This window comes from Rhinatrema bivittatum, chromosome 7 (assembly GCF_901001135.1).
Source record: "Rhinatrema bivittatum chromosome 7, aRhiBiv1.1, whole genome shotgun sequence".
Classification (NCBI taxonomy): Eukaryota; Metazoa; Chordata; class Amphibia; order Gymnophiona; family Rhinatrematidae; genus Rhinatrema; species Rhinatrema bivittatum.
In genome coordinates, this window is record NC_042621.1 from 188,968,437 (window position 1) to 188,990,044 (window position 21,608).

At 48.1% G+C, this 21,608-nt stretch overlaps 1 protein-coding gene across 2 annotated transcripts in view; it reads left to right on the top strand.

Moving 5' to 3' along the window:
• The window catches only part of VPS26A (VPS26, retromer complex component A), a 123,637-nt gene that overhangs the window by 36,139 nt on the left and 65,890 nt on the right, over positions 1-21,608 (top strand). The gene's annotated exons all lie outside the window — the stretch shown is intronic.

Sequence of the window (21,608 nt, forward strand, 5' to 3'; positions counted from 1 at the left end):
AAAGATCCTACGTAAAAAAAAATGTAGTTCAAATGTTACAAAATGGTTAAACGAGAGAAGAGTGGTGGCAAAGGGAATCCAATGGATATGGGTTGTCTCTACTGTCCCCCTTTTTTAAAATAAGCAAATGAAGATAATGGGGAAAATTGCAAAAGTGGGAAACTCACTAATCTACTCTTGAGCAGCAAGGAAGGTGAGGGGAGCAGATGTGAGGCTGTACGTAAACAAGTCAAGTAGAAATAAATAGAAGGCCATGAACATAAAAGCTTGTAGTCTAAACAAAACTCCTGATCTTCTAACCTTTATGGTGGAGGAGGACTTGCACATTGTTGCCATTTCAGAGATCTGGTTCAGTGAGTTTTGTGAATGGGATACAGTTGCGCTGGCTACAATCTATTTAGGAAGGATATAGGGTTGGCAGAAGAGGGAGGAGTAATTGTCAGTATAAATGGGACTGAAATGCAGGGAGCTTGGGAAAAATGGGAGTCACTGTGTACTGTATTGGAAAGGAGTGATGGCACTTCCATTTACACCAGGGTGGTTTACAGACCTCCAGCATGGGGAGGAACTGGACAAACTGGGTGAAGACATCCAACAGGTGAGCAGGAAAGGGGAGCTGGTGTTGGTAGGGGATTTTAATCTGTTAGATGTTAATCTGAGTATTATCCCAGGACAAGCAGGATGCTAGTCCTCACATATGGGTGACATCAATAATGGAGCCCTATGTACGGAAAACTTCTCTCAAAGTTTCTATGAAACTTTTGAATGGCACTGGAGTGCCTACTGAGCATGCCCAGCATGCTATGATATTCCCTGCCACAGGGGTCTCTCCTCAGTCTTCTTTTTTCTGCGAAGCGGTTAGCCTCGCGGTTTGATTGGAGTCTGAGGTGAAATTTCATCTCCACAAAAAATCGGAAAATTTCAATTAAATTTTTATCCATCGAGGGGTTTTTCCCATTTGTTACCGGCTGGTAACTTTTTTCTCTTTCGATTCCCGGCTGGGAACGATAAAATTCGGGTTCGCCGTCGACGGCTGTCCGGCGCCATGGCCTCCGGGTTCAAAAAATGCCCGAATTGTAATAGAACAATGTCTATTACTGATCCGCATGGTGAATGTGTTCTTTGCCTCGGCAAGGATCACAACATCCAAGCGTGTTCATCCTGTGCTGAAATGACCACGAAAGGTCGACGACTGAGGGCCGAAAGGATGGAGCAGCTCTTTTCAGTCCAGCTGCTGCCAAGATCGTCGACGTCGGCCCAGTCTTCGCCATCGGCCTCGGTTCGGCAGTTACTATTAAAAAAGAAACTTGCGGCTGCGGGGGACGCTTCCACTCCATCCCCGTCGATTTCATCGAAGGCATCCACTTCAGGAAGCGACAAACAGCCTGAGAAGCATCGCCATCGACGACGGCGGGAGTCGGTGTCCGGAGACACTAACACAGGTAAGGCCTCCCCTGCTAAGAAAACCCGGACGGAAGCAGAGGCTCCAAGGCCTACTGAAGGGCGATCCCCACCGATATCGGTGCCGGGTTCCGAACCTCCTCAGGGCCCTGAGGAGGAATCGGCATCGCCAACACCGCCTCCCTCCACAGCTGCTCTGTTTTCACCAGCTGTGCGTGTGGAACTTGACATACTCATTCGTCAAGCGGTGCAACAGGCTCTTCGAGACGCAAGACCGCCATCGATGCCGATTCCACATCCATCGATGCCCATCTCTGCACTAACGATTCCGGGGTCATCGACGATGCCGCGGGAACCGACATCGATTCCAACCCCGGTGGATTCACCGTTACCTCGTACGCCTCCCCTGATTCCGTCCTCGGTGCCGATGCCCATGCCGGTGCCCTCACCAGGAAGGCCGATGCCAACACCGGTTCCTCGGGAGGATGTTCCCATTTTGCACCCAGTTTTCAACAAACTGGACACACTACTGGGAATCCTTACAAGGCAACCACCGCAAGATCCACTTCCAGGCCCTTCAGGGGTGCCAAGGCCCCCTAGGCCACATTCACCTGTAGGACCATCAGCACCTTATCCTAAGCCTCAGCAGGAATCGGATGATTCCCATTCAGAATACTCTTCGGAAGAAGATTTATTCTCGGAGCCATCTCCAACTAAGGATCACAGGAAGTCTCCACCAGAGGATCTTTCCTTCACGAACTTTGTTAGGGAAATGGCTGATACCATCCCATTCCCTATACAAACAGAGGTGGATCAAAGACAGAAAACTTTGGAAGTCTTACAGTTCGTAGACCCACCGAAGGAGATGTTAGCAATCCCAGTGCATGAAGTCTTACAGGAACTTCAACAAAGAATCTGGGAGCATCCAAGTTCGGTCTCCCCAATCAATAAGAGAGCTGAGGCCACTTATTTAGTGCAGCCAACTCCGGGATTCCAAAGGCCACAACTGCCCCACCAGTCAGTGGTGGTAGAGTCCGCCCAAAAGAAGGCGAAGAGACAGAAATCCCATGCTTCAGTGCCGCCGGGAAAAGATAGTAGGTTGTTGGACAACCTCGGCAGGAAAGTTTTCCAGGGTTCCATGCTGGTATCGAAGATTACAGCTTACCAGCTGTACATGAACCAATACCAAAGAAACCTTTGGAAGCAAGTACAGGAACTTTCTCTGGCCTTACCGGATCAATACCAAGAGGCATTTCAAACGTTAGTACATAAAGGCCTTGACTCGGGGAAACACGAAGTCAGGGCCACTTACGACTTTTTTGAGACAGCAGCAAGGTTGTCCGCATCAGCTATAGCTGCACGACGATGGGCATGGCTAAAAGCATCGGATCTTCGCCCAGAAGTCCAGGATCATCTCTCTGATCTACCATGCTTAGGGGATAATCTCTTCGGAGACAAAATAAAGGAAGCGGTAGCGACACTTAAGGATCATTCAGAGACTTTGAAGCAATTGTCGTCTCAGCCTCAGGAGTCGCAGGCCTCTTCCAGAAAATTTCCAAAAAGAGACACTCGAAGGCCTTATCGCCAACGAAGATACTACCCCCCAGCAGGTAGACAGAGGCCTAGCCGTCCAACACAGCGCCAGCAACCTAGGCAAAGGCAGCAGAGGCCTCAGCCGCCTCCACAAACAACGGCCACGTCTGGTTTCTGAACAACCCCAGAGAGCAGCAGCATAAATCCGTTCCCCGAAACACCTGTAGGAGGCCGCATTCAACATTTTCTCAGCAATTGGGCCTCCATCACCACCGACCAGTGGGTGTTATCCATCACGACCCACGGTTACAGGTTGGATTTCTCAACTACCCCTATGGAGAATCCACCACTTCACTCTCATTCAATAAATCAACACTCCATAATTCTTCAAACAGAATTATCCACCCTTCTGAGAATCAGGGCCATAGAACCAGTTCCTGGTCCTCAGAAGGGCAGAGGATTCTACTCCCGATATTTCCTCATTCCAAAGAAAACAGGAGGCCTTCGTCCTATCCTAGACCTCAGAAATCTCAACAAATTTCTCAAGAAAGAAAAATTCAGAATGGTATCCCTAGGCTCCATTCTGCCTCTTCTTCAAAGGGGAGATTGGCTCTGCTCTCTGGATCTTCAAGATGCCTACGCTCACATCCCCATCTACCCTCCGCATCGCCAGTACCTGCGGTTTCAAGTCCTAGATCAGCATTTTCAATACAGGGTGCTGCCATTCGGACTAGCATCAGCACCCAGAGTGTTCACAAAATGCATGGCTGCAGCAGTGGCACACCTACACAAACAAAAGGTGCACGTGTTTCCTTATCTAGACGATTGGCTCATCAAAAGTCATTCAAAAGAAGGTGCCGTCACGTCCCTCAAGCTCACCATCCAAGTCCTTCATTCCTTGGGATTTCTCATCAATTACCAGAAATCCCATCTGTCACCAACTCATCTACTACAGTTTATAGGTGCAGAGCTAAACACGACACTAGCGACCGCCTTTCTACCAAAAGACCATGCTCAGACACTTGTCCTCTTAACTCACCAGCTCCGCAACCGATTCAAGGTGACGGCTCACCAGTGCCTCATTCTTCTAGGGCACATGGCTTCCACGGTTCATGTAACTCCCATGGCCAGACTGACCATGCGACTTCTACAATGGACACTCAAAATACAGTGGATACAAGCCACTCAACCAATGTCCACTCCTGTTTATATCACACCAGAGCTCAAAGCCGCACTTCTCTGGTGGACGCTAATGCCCAACCTGCTCAAAGGTCTACCTTTTCAGCAGCCAGTGCCACAAGTGACGTTGACTACGGATGCATCCACCTTAGGCTGGGGAGCACATATTGGTCATCTAAAGACACAGGGCAAGTGGACACGACTCGAAGCTACTTTTCAGATAAACTTCCTAGAGCTTCGAGCTATACGTTATGCGCTGCATGCATTCAAAGACTGCCTATCACACAAGACTGTCTTAATCCAGACGGACAACACAGTTGCAATGTGGTACATCAACAAACAAGGAGGAACAGGATCGTACTTCCTTTGTCAAGAAGCAGCACAGATCTGGGACTGGGCCCTGACACATGCAATTCTTTTACGGGCCACCTACCTAGCGGGCATCCACAACACAGTGGCGGATCGCCTCAGTCGTTAGTTCCAACCGCACGAGTGGTCCTTGGATCCAACAATAGCATCCAAAATCTTCCAGCGCTGGGGCCAACCGACGATAGATCTCTTTGCATCCCAGCTCAACTACAAAGTGAACAATTACTGCTCTCTACTCCGACAGCAGAACAGCCTGCCAAAGGACGCATTTGCTCGCCATTGGAACTCAGGCCTGTTATACGCGTATCCTCCGATACCGCTCATAACCAAAACACTAGTGAAGCTAAAACAGGACAAGGGGACTATGATACTCATAGCCCCATATTGGCCTCGACAAGTATGGTTCCCCACACTACTGGATCTTTCAGTCAGGGATCCAATTCGCCTGGGAGTAGCTCCCAATCTCATAACTCAGGAACAGGGTCAGTTGCGCCATCCCAACCTTCAATCCCTGTCCCTGACAGCATGGATGTTGAAAGCTTAATATTACAGCAATTCAACCTTCCATCCGCTATATCTCAAGTACTTATAGCTGCACGTAAACCTTCCACTAGAAAGAATTATTCCTACAAATGGAAACGGTTTACGCTGTGGTGCACTCAGCAGGATTTAAATCCTTTCACTTGCCCCACTACATCACTACTAGATTACCTTTACCATCTTTCAGACTCTGGTCTTCAGACATCATCGGTAAGGGTACACTTAAGTGCAATCTCAGCTTACCATAATAAGCTGGACGACGCTCCTATCTCTACACAGCCTCTCGTCACTAAATTCATGAGAGGCCTAGCTCACATTAAACCTCCAGTTCATTCCCCGAGTATACAATGGGATCTGAACGTAGTACTCACTAGACTTATGCGTTCTCCCTTTGAGCCCATAAGTACTTGTGACCTTAAATACCTTACGTGGAAAACGGTATTTCTTATAGCCATCACTTCGGCCAGAAGGGTCAGTGAATTGCAAGCACTAGTCACATACGAGCCTTTTACGAAGTTCTTACATGACAGGGTAGTCCTCCGGACACATCCAAAGTTCCTTCCTAAGGTTGTTACAGAATTTCACTTAAATCAGTCAATAGTTTTACCTACATTCTTTCCTAGGCCTCATTCCCATCAAGGTGAAAGAGCCCTACATACCTTGGACTGTAAGCGTGCGCTCTCCTTCTATTTACACCGCACTACAGCCCAAAGAAAATCCAGTCAACTTTTTGTATCCTATGATCCAAACAAGCCAGGTAAAGCAGTGGGTAAGCATACTCTGTCAAACTGGCTAGCAGATTGCATACAATTTTGTTATGAAAAAGCAGGCCTTACTCTTCAAGGGCGAGTAAAAGCACACTCAGTCAGAGCGATGTCAACTTCAGTAGCACACCTTCGCTCTGTACCTATTCTGGACATTTGTAAAGCAGCAACATGGAGTTCTCTTCACACCTTTGCAGCTCACTACTGCTTAGACAAAGAGGGAAGACAAGATTCAGCCTATGGACAATCCGTCTTAAAGAACTTGTTTCCAGTGTAATCCCAACTCCTTCTACATCCAACCTGCTGTGATTTCGACTGATTCATTTCAATAACAATACCTTACGGTCATTTCAGCACAAAATGACTCAGCCTCTAGCTTGCTAATCACCCATATGTGAGGACTAGCATCCTGCTTGTCCTGGGATAAAGCAAAATTGCTTACCTTGTAATAGGTGTTATCCCAGGACAGCAGGATGTAGTCCTCACGAAACCCACCCGCCACCCCGCGGAGTTGGGCCTCATACGTTTATTATTTTATTTTTGGCTAACGCTCATTGCTACAATACAAGACTGAGGAGAGACCCCTGTGGCAGGGAATATCATAGCATGCTGGGCATGCTCAGTAGGCACTCCAGTGCCATTCAAAAGTTTCATAGAAACTTTGAGAGAAGTTTTCCGTACATAGGGCTCCATTATTGATGTCACCCATATGTGAGGACTACATCCTGCTGTCCTGGGATAACACCTATTACAAGGTAAGCAATTTTGCTTTATGCAAATACTGTAGCCTGAAAAAGTTTTTGTTTTTTTTTCTCCATGCATGCAAAAGAAGCATTACAATAGTCTTGAAGGGGTTTTACTTCAGTTTCTCCGGACTATTTAAATCTGATAGCATAAGTGTCAAGTTCATATAAAAGGGAGCAGAATTCTATACCTTTTAGAAGTTTGTAATAGATTTATTGTAGCAGCATAAACATACAATGGTTTTTTACCGTATATGGTAGATACTGTTTTAAGTTTCTGGTTTAATACAGTAAATCACTCTTGTTAAAAAATTATGGAAAGCCCTGCATCTAACTCAAAGCCATCTTGCATTTCTCAAATGCATTTCAAATTAACTATCCAGCCTAAAGTACTAATTTAACCAGTTTATTTTACGCTTATGAGGAATGCAGGAAAATGTCTCAAAAATGGTCTTGGGCTTTCTCACCCTCCATTACAGTTGGGTCATTCTTCTGGAGGACAGGGTCCTGCCTCAACATGGAGGGCAGCCAGCTGGACTTCTGGCAGCAAGTGACAGGTTAACACCATCGTCTCAGGGCGGCAGACCCAGAACTTGCAGATGCCTCTGTAAGCTATGCAGGCAGGGGACAGAAGCAAAGATGAGCATGGTCTGCACGGGCTTAGGCAAGCATGAGACTGGCAAGTACTCCAAAGTTAATGGAGAAGGGCTGGGTTGAGCAGGGAGCTCAGCCTTGAAGTTTAGGCTTGAGCTTCATAAAAAGTCTCAGGTGCCAAGTCCACAGGTGTGAACTCTGTGCAAATAGCAGTGAGCAGTGCAGTGTTTAATGAAGTCCCAAAGTCTGCAAGTCCAAGTCTTTTCTATTCTCAGGACTTTAACATGCATAGGATCCAAAAGTTAATATTGATTTGGGTATTACCATAGTCCACTAGGATACGATTGGTGGGCTTCAGATATGACAAGGGGGTTATGCACCTCTGTCAGCAGATGGAGATGGAACAAACTGACGTTACAGTGTATATACTCCTGCAGTGACATCAGTCCGCCAGTATTCTCCATCTCCAGCAGATGGTGGATGTGCATCTCCGTACTGGGGATTGCTTTAGATTTTAGAAGGAGAATTTTACAAAGAAATGAAAAAGCCCCGCTCTCTTGTGGTGATACCAAATGGTCTCTCCCCCAGTTGAAAATTCCTGAGGTGATTTCCATGGTCCCTCAGATGTGTGCCTTGGTCCGGTAGCTGGTTTTTCAGCCGGCATGGACTTAGCTGATTGTACAGCTTAAAGGCAGCGGGTGCAGGAAGCCGAGCGTGGTGGTGATGGCAGATACCCTTTCCCTCCGCAGCTGGAGACCGAATCTGTACTCAGCCAGGAAGGGCTGAGCTCAGGTAAATTTAAAAACAAAAAAAGTCAGAGACTGAGTAGAGGGGTTGTGTAAGACTTCCTCTGGTCTCCGTGGTCGGTGCACCATTCCGACATTCGTTCCTGCTCCTGCCGGGGTTCAGGGGACTGGGCAGCCTGGCATGTTGAGTAGCCCTGGTGGGCTAGGCCCCGCTGTTAGGCTTTTTTCTGTGCGCCACATGGTAGGCCGTGGTGGCGGTTTCACGTTTTCTGTGTGTTCAGCTGCCCTCTACAGGACCGTGGGTGTGCACAGTGGGGTGGATTTTAAAAGGGTTACACGCATAACCCTTAAAAAAAAACAAAAAAAAAACCCCCTGCGTGTGCCGAGCCTATTTTGCATAGGCTCGGCGGCACGCAAGTCCCGGGCCTTTGCTAGGGGGCGTGTCGGGGTCGGCATGACGTTCGGGGCGTTCTGGGGGGGCGTGGTGCCGGCCCGGCGGCGTTCTGGGGGACATGGCCAAGGCCTCCGGACCAGCCCCCGGGTCGGGTGATGGCACGCCAGTGGGCCACTGGCGCACGCGAGTTACGCCTGCCTCGAGCAGACCTAACTTTTGCGCTAAGGGTAGGGGGTTTAGATAGGAAAGTTCCCTCCGAGGCCGCTTCTATTTCGGAGCGGCCTCAGACGGAACGGACAGCGTGCGCAGGGTGCACAAATGTGTGCCCACTTGCACGCGCTGACCCCGGATTTTAAAAGATACGCGTGGCTATGCGCGTATCTATTGAAATCTGGTGTACTTTTGTTTGCGCCTGGTGCGCAAACAAAAGTACGCACTCGCGCTTTTTTTTTAAATGTACCCCAGTGTATCCGGCTGTGCATCCGAATTGTGCGCCCAGTTTCTTTTGGGTGCACTGCCTGTGCGCACATTCTAACATGTATTGGTTGTGTATCCAAGTTTGGCGCGGTTACAGCGCATTTAGTGCATAGACTTGGGGCGTTTGCATAAATTTTGTGTGCTTACATTTTTTCAGCAAGAATTGGCTGGATGCACTTCTTAAGTCACGTGTTAAGCATACTGACAAATTAATGGCGCTGGTGACCAAGAAACCTAAGCGCCTTTCTCTTTGTGTTGCCTGTCATATTCAGGCATCTCAGCTTGGAATGCCTTCTAACATGTCAGCACTGCTTAAAGGCTCAGGGAGAATTATCTTCCTCCTGATTTTACTAAGCCTGGTTCTTCCCTGATGTCTGGAGGAACCCCTGACCTTGGAACTCCCTTGACTAGTGCCTCCACAGGGGAAGGCAGCTCAGTAGGCCCCGCTCAAATGCCTTCTGGTTTTGGCATGGCTCCTGTCCTTCCTTGGATTGAATTTTTTCAAGGATTGCAATCTTTTCTTCAGGCGCAGTCCTCAGCCCCACCCAATTCTGTCAGATCAGATCCTCAGGCAGTGGCCTCTTCCTCTTCTGGTTCTATGTTTAAGCTCCAAAGCACAGCTTGGTTAGCTGCGGGTATTCCTGACAAGAATCCAGATGGCGCTGATGATTAAGCAGATCCTGATTCTCTGGAAGATGCGGAAATTCCTCCGGGACTGGAACCATATAGGGCTATATTGTGTTTTTTTCATAGAGACGAAGTGCAGGCCCTGATTTCCCAGACTTTGAAGATGCTGGGAGTGCCTGGGACAGATTCCTTGTCTGAGCCAAAGAAAAATCCCATTTTGGTTTCCTTGGTTAAAGCCTCTTGGGTTTTATTCCCTGTTATGGAAGCCATTCAAGAATTGATTGATCTTGAATGGGATGCCCCAGAGGCAAATTTCAAAGGGGGTCAGACCTTGGAAGGCCTGTATCCCCTGTATCCAGTGGTGAGAAAGCGCCTGCATTTTCCAAAAGTGGATGCGCTTGTCTGTGCCGTCTCTAAGTGGATGACTATCCTTGTGGAGAGAGGAGTGGCCTTGAAGGATGTGCATGATAGGAGGATTGAAGCCATCCTTAAGCAAGTATTTGAAGCAGTGGCAATGACATTGCAGATAGATTCTTGTTCCCTGTACGTACCAGGATCAGTCCAGACTGCTGGGTTATGCCTCCCGTCCAGCAGATGGAGTCAGAGAGAAACTGAAAAGGCACCACTCATATACCCTGGTGCGCCCCCTGCGATCCTTCAGTATATCTCTGACTCCAGCAGATGAGAGAGCATAACCTGCGGTCCTGATCTCCTGTAAATTGGGAGGGGGTTTTCCCTATCAGGTTTGACTTAAGATTTTCTGAGGAATCCTGTGACTGGATCAATTTAATTACAGACCTAGTTTAACACTGTTAATAGGAGCAGTAGCAGGCAAGGCAGGGCACTGCCCTACAGCCTTTTCCCGGAGTTTCTCTCTGCCCTGCCCAGTGAGAGGAGGGGAGAATTAATCGGTGGGCCGGTCACTCTCCCTCTCCGCCTCCTGAGAAGTTTAATTCCTCGGAGAAGTTAGTCAGATGGGTATGCTACACCCTCTGCAGGCTCCATTATATAATTGAATTGTGAGGTTTTTTCATAGCTGCCGGTAGCAGCGCTATACACGTTTAAAAAAAAAAAAAAAAAAAAACGAGGTAATTTTTTAATTTATTTTTACTCTGCCTGCCTTACTCACTGTGGTCTCCGGAAGGGGTGGCTTGTCACCCGGCCCCTTTTCGCGCCGTTCTTTCTTCTTAAAAAAAAAAAAAAAAAAATGCCCAGAGGGTCAGTTTGTGCTGCATGTGGGGAGCCCGGCCGCCGGCTCTCCCGCGAGGGCCTTTGCTCCCGGTGCCTTCCCGGGGGTGAGGGCTCCTCGCGGGGGCCTGCCGTGGCCGGGAGCTCTCCCTCACCGCGTCTTGGGGCTCGGGCAGCGTCGGGCAAAACGCGGCAGTCCTCGCTGCCGGTACCAGGGGCGGCGGCCATTTTAGAAAATTCGGCGGCCATTTTAGAAGGGCCTGATTGCGATGCCGTTTCATCGGAGGAGGGAGAGGACCTCCCACCGCTGTCCCCACCGGACCTTAGCCCCCACAGACCCCGCGGTTTATCGGGGCTTCTAGATTTGCCACCTATGGGAGCCAAGGGAGGTTCTTTAAAAAGACCTCATCCATTTACCTCACAATTTGTTCTTTTGCTCCATAAGGCCTATATGGAGGCCGAAGCTGAATGGGAGCAGGGTGCTCCTGCCCCAGATAAACGTGGCAAAATTTCTACTAACTTGGGAGGGGATCCAAATCCAGACCCTCCTCCTCCTCCTCCTAAACCTTTACGGCATATAGCTCCGGACCCTATTTCACCGGACCCACCCGTTCCGGATTCTGGTACGGAGGTGGGGGGTACGGACCCAGCGGACCCAGTTGAAGGGGACGATCCTCTCATTCTTCGGTTATTTCATAAAGAAGAATTAGATCCCTTGATCATTCATGTTCTTCAAGAACTAGGAATTCCGGTATCCCAGGTTGAAACGAATTCCCAGCCAGGGGATTTTGAGTTAGACGGGCTTCGCACACCCTCACATGCTTTTCCTTTTCACAATAAACTGTTTCAGCTTGTATCCAAGGAATGGGATAATCCGGAGGCTACTCTGAGAGTCAGCCGCGCTATGGATAAGCTTTACCCACTCCCTGCTGATTCTTTGGAGCTCCTTAGGGTGCCAAAGGTGGATTCGGCGGTCACTGCCATGGCAAAACATACCACCATCCCCGTAACTGGGGGTACGGCCCTTAAGGATCTTCAAGATCGGAAGTTGGAGATGTTGCTTAAGCGAATCTTTGAGGTTTCAGCATTGGGAGTACGGGCGGCCGTTTGCAGTTGTATGGTACAAAGGGCTACCCTTCGCTGGGTACAACAGATGTTGACATCTCAGGATCTGCCTCCGGGGGAAGCTGAGCAAGCAAACCGCATAGAATCCGCGGTGGCCTACGCCGCAGATGCCTTCTATGATCTCCTCCGCACTTCGGCACGGTCTATGTCTTCAGCAGTGTCGGCACGGCGGTTACTCTGGCTGCGTCACTGGGCAGCAGACTCTTCCTCCAAGGCCCAACTCGGTTCCTTTCCTTTTCGGGGCAAACTATTATTTGGCACCGAGTTAGAAGACCTTATTCGATCTTTGGGGGAGAATAAGGTGTTCAAGTTGCCAGAGGACAAGCCGAGATTTTTTCGTACTTCGGGTACCTTTCGTGGGCGATTTCGCGGGCAGCGCCGTTTTCGATCGGGGAGGGGTTCCTCTTACGCTTCAAGACAGCCGTCTACGCGTTCCCAAGCATGGACTCCTTCCTTTCGTGGTAGAAGGCCAGCCCGCGCAGGGGCGTCTCATACCTTCGCCACCTCTAAGGCGGCTCAATGAAGGGACGCAGGTCCATTCCTCCGTCCCGGAGGTCGGAGGACGACTCTCTTACTTTCGGGAGGAATGGGCCGCAATTACCACCGACCAATGGGTCCTCGACATTATAACTCACGGATACGCCTTAGATTTTGCACGGCCCCTGCGCGATTTGTTCCTTATCTCTCCCAGCGGTTCTCTGGTAAAACAGCGGATTGCTCAAACCCTGCAGCGGTTGCAGGCGCTGGGAGCCATAGTGCCAGTACCGCCCGCCGAACAACGCACAGGCCGTTATTCCATCTATTTCATCGTTCCCAAAAAGGAGGGCACATTCCGCCCTATTCTGGATCTCAAGCGGGTCAACAAGGCATTGCGCATTCCGCGGTTTCGGATGGAAACCCTGCGTTCAGTCATCGCTGCGGTCCACAAAGGAGAGTATTTGGCTTCCTTAGATCTCACAGAGGCTTACTTGCACATAGGAATACAAGAGTTCCATCAACGATTTCTCCGCTTTATGGTCCTGGGATCTCATTTCCAGTTCTGTGCCCTTCCGTTCGGGCTGGCGACTGCTCCGAGAGTATTCACCAAGGTAATGGTGGTGGTGGCAGCGAGCCTCCGGAGGGACGGAGTATTGGTCCACCCGTATTTGGACGACTGGCTCATTCGGGCAAAATCGCGTCGTCTCTGCGAGGCCGCAATTCAGACAGTACTCCACCGACTACACTCCTTGGGTTGGGTAGTCAATTATCCCAAGAGCCAACTGATTCCCTCCCAGAATTTGGAATTTCTGGGCGCCTCGTTCGATACAAGAGTGGGAAAAGTTTTCCTGCCGCAGGCAAGGATGGAGTGTCTGATGGCGCACGTTCGTCGTCTCCTAGCCCTTCCCTTGCCAGTGGTATGGGATTATTTACAGGTTCTTGGTTATATGGCGTCCACCCTGGATTTGGTTCCGTGGTCTTTTGCGCATATGCGGCCGCTACAGAGGGCGCTTCTGTCGCGTTGGGATCCCAAATCAGAGGAGTTTCAGATACCTTTGCCACTCCTACACCCAGTAAGGACCAGTCTGCAATGGTGGTTGGATCCGGTCCACTTGCTCCAAGGCATCGATTTGGAACCACCCCAATGGATCATTGTCACGACCGATGCCAGTCTGACGGGGTGGGGAGCAGTCTGTCAGTCTCAGTCCGCTCAGGGACGTTGGACGCTTTCTCAGGCCAAGTGGTCTATCAATCGTTTGGAAACCAGGGCGGTTCGCCTAGCGTTACAGCACTTCCTGCCTTTGATTCGGAACAGAGCGGTTCGGGTTTTGTCCAACAATGCAACCACGGTGGCGTATATAAATCGGCAAGGCGGTACAAGGAGTCTTCCGGTAGCAACCGAAGCCAGCCAACTGATGGATTGGGCAGAGGAGCACCTGTCTCGGATTGCTGCGTCACACATCGCCGGAGTCGACAACATTCAAGCAGACTATCTCAGCCGGCAGCGATTAGATCCGGGAGAGTGGGAACTATCTCCCAAGGCACTCAGACTCATCTGTCACCGGTGGGGGACCCCCCAGTTGGACCTCATGGCGACTCGTTCGAATGCCAAGGCAGCTCGCTTCTTCAGTCGCAGAAGGGAACACGGGTCGGAAGGCGTGGACGCGCTAGTTCTTCCCTGGCCCGCGCAAGTTCTTCTGTACGTGTTTCCACCGTGGCCATTGGTGGGAAAAATATTGCGTCGGATCGAATCCCACGCAGGACCCGTCGTTCTGGTAGCTCCGGAGTGGCCAAGGAGGCCATGGTTCGCCGACCTCATCAACCTAACGGTGGACGGCCCCTTGCGTCTCGGTCATCTGCCTCGTCTCCTACGGCAGGGTCCAGTATTTTTCGACCAGGCCGATCGCTTTTGTCTAGCGGCTTGGCTTATGAGAGGCGGCAATTGAGAAAGAGGGGATATTCTGAGTCGGTCATTACTACTCTTCTACAGGCTCGGAAGCCCTCTACCTCGGTTGCTTATGTCAGGGTATGGAAAGTTTTTGACTCTTGGTGCAAGGGTTTGAAAGTGTCGTCGCGGCAGGCTACGGTCTCTCATATTCTGGCTTTTTTGCAAGAAGGTCTAAAGAAAGGTTTGTCCTATAATTCTCTTCGTGTGCAGGTGGCAGCCTTAGGCTGTTACCGCGGTAAACTTGACAGACTTTCCATTGCCATGCACCCGGACGTTGCACGATTTTTAAAAGGAGTTAAACATTTGCGACCTCCGGTACGCCCTATCTGTCCTTCTTGGAGTTTAAATTTGGTTCTCCGGGGTCTATGTACTTCTCCGTTTGAACCGCTACGAAGGGCTACTCTCAAAGATCTCACTCTCAAAACAGTTTTTCTCGTCGCTATTTGTTCTGCTCGCAGAATCTCTGAACTTCAGGCGTTATCCTGTAGAGAACCTTTTCTCCGTATTTCTGATTCGGGGGTTTCTCTGCGTACCGTTCCTTCCTTTTTGCCTAAGGTAGTTTCCGCCTTTCACGTCAACCAGACTGTGGACCTACCGGCCTTTGTGGTAGACGGTGCTGAGATGTCTCGGCACCCGGAGCTTCGCAGGTTGGATGTTCGGAGGACACTCTTACGGTACCTGGACATTACCAACCCTTTTCGGTTGTCTGATCATCTTTTTGTCTTGTGGAATGGTCCAAAGAAAGGCAATAAAGCTTCCAAGGCTACTATAGCCCGCTGGTTGAAGGAGGCGATTGTTTCTACTTACATTTCTCAAGGTCGCGCCGTTCCGGACGGTCTTAAGGCTCATTCTCTGCGTTCCCAAGCGGCGTCTTGGGCTGAGAGTGGTTTTATTTCCTCTCAGGAAATTTGCCGGGCGGCTACTTGGAAGTCGTTGCACACTTTTGCTAGACATTACCGATTGGACATCCGCGCTCCGCCGGTAGACTCGTTTGGCAGTGGTGTGCTTCGTGCGGGACTGTCAGGATCCCACCCCGTTTAGGGCAGCTTGGGTACTTCCCAGCAGTCTGGACTGATCCTGGTACGTACAGGGAAAGGAAAATTATGTTCTTACCTGATAATTTTCGTTCCTGTAGTACCAAGGATCAGTCCAGACGCCCGCCCATGTCAGTGCAGAGTCCCGCGTCTGTCGTGTTTCGTTTTCAGATTCCATTGTTTTTTCCGAGCACTTGTTCTATTTTTCATATGGTTATGTTTCATGGCTTTTGCCTGGTTTCCTCGTTTTCCACAGGTTCATATTTATCTTGATCTAGTCACAGAGTTTGCCATTGTTCCTAAATTCATACTGCTTTGTTATGGATTATACTGAAGGATCGCAGGGGGCGCACCAGGGTATATGAGTGGTGCCTTTTCAGTTTCTCTCTGACTCAATCTCCTGGACGGGAGGCATAACCCAGCAGTCTGGACTGATCCTTGGTACTACAGGAACGAAAATTATCAGGTAAGAACATAATTTTCCTTTGTTCCCTGGTGACTCACTCTTGTCTGCTTCTCTTTCAGGAGGGTGATGATTCTGGAGTGAATTCCAGAGCAATTATGGAACCCGCTGCCGCCTTTAGCCAATGCGGGCTGCAACTTGGTCCGTACCTTGGTTAGAGGAGTGGCTTTGGTAATAGCGGCCCGGCGTCAATTATGGCTGCAAAATTGGTTGGCTGATACAACCACCAAAGCTAATCTTACGAAATTGCCGTTTTAAATGCTCACTCTTGTTTGGGAATGAGTTGGAGAAACTGGCCAGTAAGTGGGGCAAATCCCCAGTTCCTTGGTTCTGGTGGATAAGAAGCAGTTGCAGTGTCCCTTTGGTATGAGGGGTCATCTCAGGGGCTCCAAGTAGTTTCATCCCTACAGAGGGTCGAACTTTCAGAGGACTTGGTCTTTCGGCAGGTCTCAGTCCTTTCGTCCCAGACAGCCCAAGCGAGGCTCAGGTAGCGGATTCTCCCGAGCCTCACAATGAAGGCTTGCCAAACCAACCTCTGGAACAAGAGATAGAGGAACGCCTCTCTTTTAACAGAGGTGGGTTGAGATCACATCGGACCAGTGGGTCCTGGAGGTGATACGAGAAGGACATGCGCTGGAATTTTGCAGTGTTCCTCGAGACATGTTCATAGTCTCCTTGCCACTCCCCGCAGAAGAGGCAGTAGAATCTATGCTGTCAAGTCTCTTCAGTCTGAGGGCTGTGGTTCTAGTGCCGACGTCTCAAAGTATGGATCGATATTGCATTAATTTTGTTGTGCCCAAGAAGAAGAGCTCTTTTCGTCTCATCCTGGATCTCAAACGAGTCGACTGTCATTTGTGGGTGACTCATTTTCGCATGGAAACATTGCGCTCCATGATAAGTCATGCAGTCGGGAATTTCGGACCTCCCTGGATCTGTCTAAGGCCTACCTCCATATTCCCAACTGATTGGAATACCAACATTTTCTGTATTTTGCGGTGTTGGGGTGCTATTATCAGTTTTGGGTGCTGCCTTTTGGTCTAGCCACTGCTACCAGAACTTTTACCAAGGTTATGGTGGTGGTGGCAGCAGAGTTGAGAGAGGATGGAATCCTACTACACCTGTATTTGGACGACTGGCTTTTTCTAGCCAAGTCTCTGGAAGAGAGTCACCCAGTGACTCACAAGGTGATCTCCCTGTTGCAGGAGCTTGGTTGGGTGGTGAACCTAGCCAAGAGCAGTCTTCAGCCATCTCAGTCGTTGGAGTATCTGGGTGTTCAGTTCGACATGAAGCAGTACAAAGTTTTCCTTCCAGAAGTTTGGATTCAGAAGTTGATGTCACAGGTGCGTCTTTTGGTGAACACTATATGCCCGACAGTTTGGTCCTATCTACAGCTATTCGGTTTGATGGCAGCAACCCTGGAAGTGGTGCTGAGGGTGAGAGCGCATATGCGTCATCCTCAGCGCTTCCTGCTGTCTCGTTGGAACCCACAGTCTCAGGACTATTCGGTTTCAGCTCTACTTGCCAAAAAAAATCTGCTCTCATCTCCAGTGGTTGCATCTGAGAGAGGGAGTTTCCCTGACATCACCAGACTGGTTGATACTCATGACAGATGTGAGTCTCCAGGGTTGGTGAGCTCACTGTCAGGAACTAACAGTGCAAGGATGCTGGAATATAGAAGAGTCTCTTTAGAGCAGCAGTCGCCTGGAAGCCTGGGGGGATAGGTTGGCATGCTGGCAGTTCGTTGGCAGGCTGCAGGGTTGAGAGGTCCCAATAATGTCTGACAACGCAACGATGGTGGCTTCCATCAATCAGCAAGGTGGAACCAAGAGCCAGCAAGTGTTGCAGGAAATAGACCAACTTATGGAATTGGCGGAAGGGCATCTCCAGGTGATCTCGGCCTTTCACATTGCAGGAAAAGACAATGTAAGAGCAGACTTTCTCAGCAGGACCCAGGAGAATGGATATTGTTGGACGAGGTGTTTCAGTTGATAGTGGATCACTGGGGCCTTTCATTCCTAGACCTGCTGGCAACTTCTCGCAATGCAAAGGTTCCTCGATTCTTCAGTCGCAGGAGAGACCAGAGGTCCTTGGGTAGTGATGCTTTCATGCGGGTCTGACTTGAAGATAAGCTGCTGTATGCCTTTCCCCTATGGCCCGTGTTGGGCAGAGTAGTTTGCAGGATCGAAGGCCACAGGGGGGTGGTGCGCCTGGTGGTGCTGAATTGGCCCAGAAGACTATGGTATGCAGATCTGCGAAGACTCCTGGTAGAGAACCCCTTCATCTTCTGCTGCACAAGGATCTGTTGCAGCAGGGGCCTGTCCTTCATGAAGATTCGTCTCAGTTTTGTCTTACAGTATGGCCCTTGAAAGGGCTCGCTTGTTGAAGCGTGGATATTCTTCTGCAATGATTGCCACCTTGCTACGAGCTTGAAAATTCTCCACTTCCTTAGCCTATGTGTGGGTTTGACGAGTGTTGGTGTGAGGATTGAGGTGTTCTTCCTTATTCAGTTAAGATCCCACTCATGTTCATATTCTACTTATTCTTTTTCATTTTTCCTCTCTACTATAATTCTCTCTATTATTCTATGTAACACAATTATTTTTATATTCTTCACATTCTAACTGTTTATCTTTTTTGTTGTATGTGAACCAATATGACGGATATGACTGAATGTCGGTATACAAAAAACAAATAAATAAAATAAATAAATAAATGTTGGAATTTTTGCAGGATGGGTTAAATAAAGGGTTGGTCCTTAATTCCTTGATGGTACAGGTTGCGGCTCTTTCCTGTTTCAAGGGCTAGGTGAATGGTGAATCCTGATTGTCTATTCCTGATGTGGCCTGTTTCTTGAAGGGAGTGAACATCTTCATTTTCCCTTGCAGTTACCAGTTTCCTCGTGGAGACTTAACCTGGTGTTTGGATTTCTTGGTGGGCCCTACGTTTTGACCACTGTGTAGCCTTTCCTTGCGGTTATTGATCTTGAAAACAGTGTTTCTGGTGGCGATATTTATTTTATTTTATTTAACGAGTTTTATATACCGTCATTCGGAAACTTCAAAATAACGCCATCATAACGGTTTACAAAATAAGGTTATAGGGATAAAGGGGTTGACAAGGGGTGTAAAAACAACATGTTGTTAGACTTAATAGTAAACAAATTCATGCTTAAGATCAAAACGAGTTCATTCTTATTTTAGAAAAGTATAGTTGTGCTGATATTCATTTAATCATGAGGTTGTAATGGAGGGCGGTGATGATTAGTTGATTCTTTGGGTGGTTTGATATGCTTTGTTGAACAACCAAGTTTTTAATTCTTTTTTGAATGTTTTTAGGTTTTCTTGAATTCTGAGTTTAGTTGGGAGGGAGTTTCAAAGTTTTGGGCTACCAAGGGATATCGCTCTATTTTGAGTAGAGGTGAGTTGATTTGAGTGCGTTGGTGGTGTTTTTAGGAGTCCTTTATTTGCTGACCTCAGGTTTCTACTTGGGGTATGGAATTGAATGTAGGGGCTTAGCCAATTTTTCTGTTCTTCATATATAATTTTATGTTGAATGGAAAGAACTTTATATTCGATCCTGTATTTTATTGGCAGCCACTGGGGTGATGTGGTCATGCTTTTTGGCACCTGAAAGGATTCTTGCAGCTGCATACTGCAGGTTTTGAAGAGGTTGAATGGTGTTTAGAGGTAAGATATGTTTAGATATGTTCTATGTGTTGAATTTCTGAGCTGCAGGCCTTGTCTTGCCGGGAGCTGTTCCTTCGGGTGACTCCAGGAGTAATACAGCTGCATACTGTTCCTTCATTCTTGCCTAAAGTCAAGTAAGCCCCGACGTCACGATGACCAGTCAGCGGCAACCCGATTAACGGCGCTATTACACCAGGCGCACGACATATATGTATATACGATGTATATGTTTTGGTTAACAATTTAATCTTTATTAATGTTTATCTTTTTGCACTGTTTAAAAAAAAAAATTTATTTCGTTACAGATGTTTAAATGTATTAGACGAAGGAATTTTACTTCCTGCTTATTCAGTTTTATTGTAAACCGGTTTGATATGCATTTTATGCAGGAAAATCGGTATAGAAAAACTAAAAATAAATAAATAAATAAAGTGGTCTTGGATTTTCACTTGAACTGATCCATTTCCTTGCCGTCTTTGGATAAGGAAAAAGATGCGGAAGAATATTGCCTATTGCGTCCCTTGGATGTCAAGAGACATGTCGTGCAGTAGCTGGAGGTTTCTAAACCTTTCTGAAAGACGGGTTGTATGTTTGTCCTTCATGATGGAGGAAAACAGGATAAACCAACTTCATGGGCTACATTAAGGAGGTAGTCACAGCCGCATATGTGGATGCTGAAGAACCGTTGCCTACTCTGCATAGGGATAGGGTTCATTCCACTGGGGCTCAGGCAGTGTCATGGGTGGAGGTTAGATTGTTGTTGTTTCCCATCGACATTTGCCGAGCTGCGACGAGGTCCTCCTTACACACTTTTGCTAGGTAGTATTGTCTGGATGTGCAGGCCCGGGAATACACAGCCTTTGCACATGCGGTTTTGACAGGATTGCGGGCAGCTTCCTGCCCTATTCGGTAGTAGCTTTCAGTACATCTCACTGGTTCTGAATTCATCTGTCTGGGTGCTAGGAAATGAGAAATTACTACTTGCCTGATAATTTTGTTGTCCTTAGCCCTGACAGATGAATTCAGCTTTCCGCTCTTGTCTGCCGAAGAGTTGTATTATGGACCATCGGCGTGGCTGCATGTTGCAGGGGTTACTAGTAACTGTTAGTCTAGTCCCTCGATTAGTATTCATTCATTTCTTGTCTGAGCTAAGTGTTTCCTGTTGGCTAAGTATTGAAATGGTTATCTGTTTTCAATCAAGTTTTTGCTAGTCTGTCCATATTTGCTTTTGAAGAGAATACTGGCAGGCTGATGACACTGCAGGAGTATATATACTGTGATGACAATTTGCTCAGTCTCCCATCTGCTGGCAGAGGTGCATAACCTATTGATCCTGAATCCATCTATCCACCTTAAGGAAAAGGAAATTATCAGGTAAGTAGTAATTTCTCATTCAATTGGAAATACAATTTTACATTAATCTTAGAGCATGATGTTGATTTGTTCTTTATTACAGAATCCTGGCATACAGATGCTGATGTCCAGCAATTAAAGCAACTGTGTCCTCTAGGTTATTCAATTTTCCATCATGCCAGAAGTAAACGAAGAGGTGGAGGGATGATTTTAGTTTACCGTGCCACTGTCCCTGTATTATTTACTCAGCATAAGCTTGGAGGTGGGAATGAAAGTTTAGTTCTTACTTATGCCCACTGGGCTATTGGATTGATTTATCGACCTCCAGATAAAACAAGGGAATCCATACATGTGCTATTAAATGTTTTCCTCCTCTATTGCTACGGTATCAATCATTGCTTTTAATTGGGGATTTTAATATCCAGTATGATTATACTGATGCCTTTTCCTGAGATTTTCTCTCTATCATTGCTGCAATAGGGTTGACCCAGTTGATAGCCCCACTCACCGTGCTGGCCATATTTTAGATTTAATATTTCTTCCATCAGAGCTTTTAACGAATAATATTTTTTCGGAATTACGCTATAGTGAGGTTCTATGGTCAGACCATTATTTGATTTCTTTTTGCTTTACCTTTGCTGGGGGATGAAATAGATATGAGCAAATTTGCAGTGGAGTGGGATAATGTAAAAGAAACTGATGAAAGCATTAGCTAATGCTTTGGCTGAATCTTTTCAGGCGTCATCGACCAAGGTTATGGAAGAAGTTGCACCTTTAAAGGTTATTAAGCATAAAACCATAAGACATAGAGGGGCGGATTTTAAGAGCCCTGCTCGCCTAAATCCGGGCGGATTTAGACGAGCAGGGCCCTGCGCGCCGGTGCGCCTATTTTACATAGGCCTACCGGCGCGCGCAGAGCCCCGGGACTCGCGTAAGTCCCGGGGTTTTCAGAGGGGGGCGTGTCGGG